General features: G+C 45.4%; 1 pseudogene; it reads left to right on the top strand.

Moving 5' to 3' along the window:
• The first annotated feature begins 254 nt into the window (after positions 1-254).
• LOC125508873 (putative pentatricopeptide repeat-containing protein At5g52630 pseudogene) lies at positions 255-2,547 on the top strand (annotated as a pseudogene).
• The last annotated feature ends 7,029 nt before the right edge of the window (positions 2,548-9,576 follow it).

The raw sequence follows: 9,576 nt of genomic DNA, 5'->3' as shown, positions 1-9,576 counted from the left end.
TCATGATATAAGGAAATAAATAATAACTTTATTATTGCCTCTAGGGCATATTTCCTTCAGGGACCTCAGGTCTTACACGTTAGGTCTGGCTGCGATATCTGTTTGGTATTAGGCCGAGGCTATCAGTGCCTCTTTATCAATTGGATAGGTGTAGCGACAGTTGTTGCTTAGACGGTGGCTTTGTCTTACTATTGTATGACTTTATAAGTCTTGTGAGAATAATTAATAAAGTGGCCGCATGCATCGACCAGATGCAGAGACCGGGGTCTTCACCACCATTGGGGCCCAACAATCCCGCATGGGGAAATTCCGCGGCAAGCTCTCCCGCCCACCGGACACCAACACCTCACTCCGCCTCGCCGCCCAGCTCCAGTCATGCGGCCGCGCCGGCGACCTCCGCCTCGCCCGCCGCCTCCATGCGCGCTTCGCGCTCACCGGCGCCGCCGCCGCGTCTGCCTTCCTCACCAACCACCTCATCACCATGTACTCCCACTGCGCTGACGTCCGCTCCGCGCTCCGCCTCTTCCACGCCATGCCCCGACCCAACCTCGTCTCCTGGACCACTCTCATCTCCGGCCTCGCCCAGAACTCCATGCACCGCGACGCGCTCGCCGCGTTCGCGTCCATGCGCCGCGCGGGACTCGCACCCACGCAGTTCGCGCTCTCCAGCGCCGCGCGCTCCGCGGCCGCCCTCGCCGCCCCGGGCCCCGGCGCGCAGCTGCACTGTGTCGGCGTCAGGCTCGGTTTCGACGGAGAGCTATTCGTCGCGAGTAACCTCGCGGATATGTACTCCAAGTCTGGGCTCTTGGCTGATGCCTGCAGGGTGTTTGATCAAATGCCGCACAAGGATACTGTTGCATGGACTGCCATGATCGATGGGTATGCCAAGAACGGGAGCCTTGAGAAGGCCGCTCTAGCTTTCCGGGACATGAAACGAGAGGGGCTAGTTGGAACTGACCAGCATGTGTACTGCAGTGTTTTGAGTGCATCGGGGGAGCTCAAGGATGGATGGCTTGGCCGAACCATCCACTCTGCTGTAGTGAAGGCAGGGTTTGAACTGGAGGTTGCTGTAAGGAATGCGCTCACTGACATGTACGCTAAGGCTGCGGACATGGAGAATGCTGTTCGTGTTGTGAAGATTGACCCTGGAGGTTGGAATGTTGTGTCAGCCACCTCGCTGATTGATGGCTACGTCGAGACTGATAGTGTTGAGGAGGCCCTTCGAATATTTCTTGAATTGCAGAGGCGAGGAGTTGAACCCAATGAATTTACTTTCTCGAGCATGATCAAGGGATGTGCCATGCAGGCTCTGCTTGAACAAGGCGCTCAGTTCCATGCTCACGTGATCAAGACAACTATTATCAGTGACTCCTTTGTCAGTTCCACCCTTATGGATATGTATGGTAAATGTGGCCTCGTTAGTTTGTCCATTCAGTTATTTAACGAGGTTGAACACCATACTGATATTGCTTGGAATGCGGTAATCAATGTATTTGCACAACATGGTCATGGTAGGGAAGCTATCCAAGCTTTCGATAGGATGACCTCAAGTGGTATCAGGCCAAATCACATTACATTTGTCAGCCTGCTTACAGCATGCAGTCATGCTGGGTTAGTGGATGACGGACTGAAATATTTTAACTCCATGAAGAATGCCCATGGTATTGAGGCTAAGGATGAGCACTATTCATGTATCATTGATATGTATGCTCGGGCTGGGAGACTAGCTGAAGCAGAGAAATTTATACACGAGATGCCTACCAAACCCAGTGTCTATGGTTGGTGCTCCTTGCTTGGAGCTTGCCGGATGCGAGGAAACAAGGAGCTGGGCGAGTTTGCGGCAGAAAAGATAATGGAGCTTGAGCCAGATAACACTGGTGTTCACGTATCCCTTTCTGGGATCTATGCATCATTAGGCCAATGGGAGGATGTGAAGGCAATCAGGAAGCTGATGAGGGATAGCAGGATTAAGAAGCTTCCTGGTTTTAGCTGGGTCGATGCTAATAACAAAACTCATGTTTTTTCATCCGAAGATTGGTCACATCCACAGCAGAAGAAGATATATCAAAAACTTGAGGAACTCTATGAGAGGATAAAGGAGGAAGGTTACGTCCCAGACACACGTTCCTTACCATCTAATTTGGAAGATACTGCAAAGGAGAGGATTCTGCGTTATCACAGTGAGCGGATTGCCGTAGCTTTTGCTTTGATAAGCATGCCTGCTACAAAACCAATCATTGTGAAGAAGAATTTGCGTATCTGTGTAGACTGTCATTCTGCACTGAAGTTCATTTCTAAGGTTGAAAGCAGGGATATTATTGTTAGAGATAACTCCAGGTTCCACCATTTTGCGGAAGGGAGATGTTCCTGTGAAGATTACTGGTGATCAACTCATCTGTCTTCTTTTGCATCAGCATGAGCATTCTTGAATCGCTGCCATCTGTCCATTTCACGATGCTTCCATTTTATGTCACTATATTTGAATGCATGCTGTCAAAACAATATTGATTCTGGGTGAAATATGGAACTAAACTGCTATTTTGAAAAGGAATGAAAAAAAAGCAAGACCATAGCTCATTGGTGCAGGCCATTAACTGCCCACCAGTAAACAGGCACATACTCGTCAATACTTGCACCTGTGCATGCCATGAATGCAGATATAAATATGTTTGTGCAGTTGAAATGGTTTCTAGCTGTAGTTTAGAAGGCACAGTACCTAAAAGAATCTATTCTAAACGACTGCAGCCCTGTAAAAAAAGACGAAGCTCTCTGCAACCTCCACCGTTGGTTGGCTTAAGTTTTTAATGGATTTCTGGTATGTAATGAACTCCATTGACCAGAAGTTCTCTGCAACTCCCCCATTCCACACTAAACACGTTCATGTTTTTTCAAGCTGGGTTCTGACTATTCGCCTGTAATTAAGCATATTGTAGTGGTTAGTAAAATTGGATGAGCACATTGCGAAATTGAACATTTTGAAGAAATTCCATACCTGGCCCTTCAATATAGAAGGAAACACTAGTAGTTGATTTAAAGAGCACCCCAGTTAGAGGACCAGCTTCAGTTGATAGGCAGAATTGGTAAGTCCTGAACAACTTTTCACCTCTCTCTAGAGATGTTTGGAATGCCATACTTGAACAGTTGTGCCCTTTGTAACATTGGCACCTCTAAAACGGGCGATCGCCCCTTCTTCGACTGCCCTTTTACGTCCACTTGCTGGCACAAAAGTGGGACTTCAGTGGGTAGATTGCAGTGGATGCAGCATCCTCCATATCCCCTTCTTCATGGAGATCTATCATAACAGCATGGCACATCTGAAAACAAATGAATGATAAGATCTTTGACAGCATATCACCTAAGCATTAGGTCATGGGAACACCTCTTTGGGTTCACTCTTTTAAATTCATAGGGGAGTCTATGATCAGTCTCAGTGGCTCGGCCAGTCTCCTTGTAAATAGTTGATTGTACATTTCTGGCCCTCCTTTTATTGTGAATATTTTACATTTATCAAGATAAATATACACTGCTTGGATATTCCCTACTGCCTCTGTCAAAAGATACAAATATTTCGAGCCTGAAGAATGCATGCACTCATATTCTTTTCTGCCCTAAGAGCTTAAAAGTGTCCTGAAGCCGCTGAAACATTAGTCAAAATTTGCAAGCGTTTGGAGAAGCATGGCAGAAGAAGTTTAAGATGTTCACCAACACCTTTTTTGTTCTTTTTACATTTGACGCGTCGTGTCCTCATCAAATAAACGTGGGAACCTTCTGTATGCGCAATACCTCACTGTTTTCCAGTCAGTTTCAACGTGTGTGTGTGTGGGGGGGTGGGGGGGGGGGGGGGGGGGTGTACCAATGGAATGGAAAAATGTGGCTTTACTGTTCTTATATCAAGGGTGTTGAGCATCTACAACTGGACCCTCATTTCCATCTCAAACACCCGGGCGGGCTGCCCGGTCACTATCTGGATGCGCCCAGACACCGCCGCCATGTCGGACTGGCCCCTATGTCTCACGCCGCCCCCATCACCGTTCCCACAAAAAGCACATCCGAACAAGAAACCATAGTCAAACCCCACTCCGCTTCACTCCTCTCGCCCTCTCCGTTCCCCTCCATCTCCTCCCCTTCCACCCAATCTCCCCTTCGCCCCTTCCACCATGGCCGGCTCCGGCTCTGACGGAATCGACTGGGTGGGGCTCGCCGCCGCCGACTCGTCGAGCTCGTCCAACCCGGACGAGGAGGAGGTCACGCTCTGCATTGTGCTACGGCGCTCGGGGATGGACCGGGGCGGGAGCTCCTCTTGGACGACATCCCCAACTTCCTGGGTCGGCAGCTTGTCCTCCGCGGCGGTCCAACCCTGCCTTGCCCACTCTTTGCCATCCACGGTGAGATGACAACGTGAACATCAACGCCCAGCACCACCAGCACCCGCCAACACCTCGGCGGAGACCGATGCCCACCGCCGCTGTCGCAAGAACGCATCGGCTCTTCGTCGGACACTCGAGGAATCATGAAGGTGGCGCAGTAGAAGAAGGTGGCAGCAGAGAGAGCTGCCCGGCTCGCGGCGGCGTAGAACCACGCCACCACCCTCCGCATAGCGGGCTTCCTCAGCTCCTCCTCGTCCTCCGACCCCGACGATGTTAGCGGCATGACGGCTGATGACCCGCCGCCCGCCACGGATGCGTATGCCGCGGACAGCCGCCGAGACCCAAGGAGGAAGCGGCCGGCGAGGGAGTGGTGAACTCCGGCCGCCCCACTTGTATGTTTACTAGCAAAAATGTCCGTGCGTTGCAACGGAAGAATGCTTGGTACGAATATCAGGCTAGTGGCATAGATATTGTTGTGGTGCAATATTTTTATCATGTAACGTTTTACCGGTAAATCATTACAATATACCATGAATAATATTTGTTTATCCTCCATAGCTCAGAAATAAATGTTCCAAAAAACTTTATCCATTATTTACTTATTAGGGAAATCAGCCAATTTTTTATAGTACTCCCTATGTAGACTACCAAAATGTCACATATTTACAGACGGATGGAGTACTTCTGAAATTATGTATGAAAAAACTTGCGCCCTTGTTAACATGTTTGGTACCAAAAATTATTTTAAAGTGTAAGATTGTACAAAAAACAATAGATGTCCCAGCCTTATCTCTACGCAGGACAGAGTAGAGGCCAAGTGCACATTGTTAAAGAATGATATTGTCAGTCTTGTGCATGGATGGATGGATATTCCCTGCGAAAATTAATTCCCACAAATAAACATATCTTTTTTGATGAATGTAGCTTCACCAATCAAACCTAAAGAATTCAATAAAAAATCAATCATTGACTTCACATGGAATCAAACTTTGTATGCACGTGAATGTATGCACGTGAATTGTTGCCTAAAACCGGTAGAACAAACATGTTCAACTGAATTGTGTATGACACTGGATCAACTTATAATCTTACTTATAGACTAAAATGTATGATGCTTATAAACCGAAATATACTCCCTCCGTTCCTAAATACTTGTCTTTCTAGGCATTTCAACAAGTGACTACATACGGAGCAAAATGAGTGAATCTACAATCTAAAATATGTCTACATACATCCGTATGTAGTAGTCATTTGAAATGTCTAGAAAGACAAATATTTAGGAACGGAGGGAGTATTTTTTTAGAGCAGATAAAAAAGAATGTACAGGGACTGCCAGTTGCATAATTGATGGTTACATGAAACATCTAAATTTTTAAGAATCAAACATGATCTAAGGAAGCGAAACACATCTGCAAGTATCTAATAATAAAATCCATATGAAAGACAACCTCTATTGTTTGAAAAATTGTTAGTTCCACTCCTTTGTTTCAATAGGAATGGCCAGTTAGTCCAGCACATCCCCTTTGTCATAGATCAGTAGAAGGCAAAACTGGATACACATTTATGTGGGCCTACTCCTATCATAGTTTATACAGAGTAAAAAACTGAGATTACATATGCCTATATAATAAGATTCCTATGCATCATCGTGTTCTTACTTTGAAATATGGTAGCAGCAAATTGAAAGATTCTGATGTGTTAGTTTTGGCACAATGGAAAATTCAGTCCATGTACCTATACTCAACACCAGTTATCATGGTCACCCTCATCTTGATTGAGTACTTTTCTCAAAAAAAAATCTTGATTGAGTACTAATCAAGTAGCAACAAGTTGAGTAAAACCAACGTATTCCAGTCACTATCTTGTGAATTTTTTAGCCCTAAGAGTAAGGAAAGCATCTGAACAGATCTTAGTATTCCAAAACTAAAATTAACAGACCTACAACATGCATGTTTCTATATAACCAATCTGCAAGCAATATCTCTTTTGAGGATTACATCAAGACTTAGGCCGACGTCAAGGCTGCATCATTTTCCTTCCAGAGCAGAGCATATAATTGGTCCGCGACACCATCCGCAACCATAAGGTCTCTGGGAGCTTCGGAAGATTTAATATCAACAATAATTGAGTAGGACAATGATCTGCTTACAAAATCAACCCCTAGCTCATTTCCCCACTGCGTAGTCGATCTCCACCACCAGGGAGCCTCGAAATACCTTATACAATTCCTTCAGTCCAACAAAAATAGCGCTAGCTTCGGCCACCTTGACAATTATTCATGCACCCAGCCGCCTATCTGCAAGCAATTTTTGCATCATCTCTAGTACACTCCATGCACATAGTTAGCGTGATTATAGCATTGTCGGCAACAAAAAGGAATCCATATGTAGTCTGAATCTTAACTGAACTTTATAGGTTTGACCGTCCAGGAGCTTGGTGACACAAAATTTGACAATTCAAACTTTAAACCTTACCGGTCTACCATCATCCATAGCAAATCCACCATACTTGGCTTCATATTGAGATGGTTCACCACCTTCATCTCACACGACTTGTCACAATGCATATCCACGAGTCAATCCAGTTAATGTTTGACGACTGAAAACAATTCAGAGTAAATCGACGGATGCATGAATAAATCAGATGTGTTGCAATGGGAGGAAAAAACATCACACATAAGCCACCAAGCTCTAGGGCCTTCGTCTCCGACATGGAAATCAAGCATACTCAGCACCCATGCAATGGGCCCCACGGTCGTCTTGCACCCCTGCAGCCCAACGGGCGACGTTGTCGGCGAGTCAAGGTAGCGGCGGAGCAGGCGCGACACAGATGCCACGAGCTGCTTGGCCGCCTTTCCCCAAAATTCAACACAACAACAAAGGGAACTTGGCTAGAGATTGCGCTTGAACACTTAACTGCAGCAAGGATGATTAAAACTTTCAATAATACAAATTTGGCTGTGTGTTACAGTGGGAGATACTATGTATATGACGGTGAAAACGGGCAAGGAAAATAATAGGAAATGACTACATGTGTTTGTACCTCCTGACAACGTCCTTTTGCGCTGCATCACGTATAGTAATGATGTCACAAGCATGCTCTTGACGACAACGATTCACATGTGCTCGCGACCTACAGAGGATGGAGAAAAGAAGGGCAGAAGAGGGAGGCTTTCATCTATCAAGTATAAATATTTACTGAATAAAATCGATCTAATCTATACCAACTTGAGAAGGATTGTCGAATAGCTTCCTCTTACATCAGAAAATCCAGCACACCAAACATATGTTTAGCAATGACACAGAAATCAGATTGTTTCAAAGATAGTGAGGATCGGCATAGGGTTTGAAGAATTTTGACAATGTAAACCGTAATAAGTTACAACCTCCATCACACATGTAATTTTATTAAATTGACAAGGCAAGTTATAGGAACTGTAGCCTAAAAAATGGTATGTTCCTGTTTGAGATTATTTATAAAATCAATAAAATATAACGACATTAGGGATCAAGGACCAAAGATCAATTAAGAAAATCAGAGATTAGGCAATCATACTTACCTTGTTAAGAATGACACTGATAGAATTAGTGAGGGGATGTGTGGTACGCAGGCCAATGGATCCGTGCATCCTTGATAACACATGTACGTACACAAAGGTTGCTGGTTTGAAACTTAAAACGAGATTGATTCATCTGTCAGCCGGACATACATGAACATGATTTTGTTCTGTATCTTTAAGGAAAGGCATCCTTTCTTGACCATATATCCATTACTAAATGAAGTTATTTTCAGATTTTTAACTTGGAAGATCAATAATTAGCCTCCATCCATATTGAGTATGTAGCAGTCCCCTGTTCTCCTTGAAAAGGAAAGATTGAAATTGCACATTTTGCATACTCAAATAGTCAAATTAATACATTTCTTAAGAAAAAATCCTTCAGGTGTGCCTTTTGTTTCTTGAGGGTCCACTGGTTCTGTAGTATCTATGCCTAACTTTTTTAGAATTCATTTTTTTCTCTTTATGTGGTGTATACAATACTAACTAATATATGCGTTCAATAGTGATTAGAAGGTACTTTTAGTCAGTCAGTCAGTTGGATAAAGATCAAGCTTGGCACCAAAAAATTGAGAGAAGAACTGAATATGCTTCTTAAATCATCGATCCACCATTAGATGAGTCAGGAAAGAAATCTTCCTCTTTTACATCAAAGATAGCACACTAACCACTTCCTTGTTTGTACGATGGTGTAGTACCAAGCCTATGCCCCTTCACTAATCACTCATACTATCTCACCCACTTTGTATTATCATCATCCTCTCTTCTCTATACCATTCCCTTGACTGATATATAGCAGCACTACTCAATGAATTTTGTCGCTGGATCACACAATCAAACTGTCCATGTAAGATTTGGCACGCAAGATCATCAAGAAGAGTCTCCTTCAATTGCATATACAGTTGCAAAAAAGAAGTGCAATTTAGAAATTTACCCAAGTAGATGTTATACCTGAACCTCGTGTAGGATTTGGGGGAGGTTGTCGGCGAGCCAGACATCGAAGTCCTCATGCGACGACGGCGCGTCGACGGAGAGGATGCAGACGATCTCGGCGGGCGCGTAGCCGCTGGTGTAAGCATCCACGGGGGAGGCTCCACCGCCGCGGTCCAGCAGCGCACGGCGACCGGCGCAAAGCATGGCCCGGTGGGCGCCGATTTGGCAGTAGAGAGTGGCGCGTTCGGCGTCACAGGCGTCGCAAAGCGGGGCACATAGGTGGAGGCTCGCGAGCGCGCTAACCCCGTGCACGGCGCCGTCACACTCGAAGAAGAGCCTGGCGCCGTCGGCGGAGTAGAAGAACACGACGCGCTCGGTGACGCAGTTGGCACAAACGAACGACTGCTGCAATTTTCTTAGATTTATTTATTACCACGGGTGCAGCTGCTGGTGATCGGTGGATCAATCATCCAGACTCGATCTAGTTTGATGACCAATTTGAGTTGTACACGTTCCAACATAGGCCCACTGGGATGTGTGTCGGCTTGTGTGCAGGCTCAGGCCTTTGTAGTGATTCGTGGACAATCGTACAAATCGTTTTTAGTACCACCTCGGATGTAGAAATGATATAAGTGAAAAAAGCTGAAAGCGTAAATTCATAGGAAGAAGTGTATTGTGACGGAAGAAGCGTATTGTGACGGTGAACCCACGGAGTCAATC

Source organism: Triticum urartu, chromosome 1A, assembly GCF_056163025.1.
Source record: "Triticum urartu cultivar PI428250 chromosome 1A, HENAU_Tu73, whole genome shotgun sequence".
Taxonomy (NCBI): domain Eukaryota; kingdom Viridiplantae; phylum Streptophyta; class Magnoliopsida; order Poales; family Poaceae; genus Triticum; species Triticum urartu.
The sequence above is the reverse complement of the archived record's forward strand: the minus strand, read 5'-3'. Positions and strand labels throughout refer to the sequence as shown.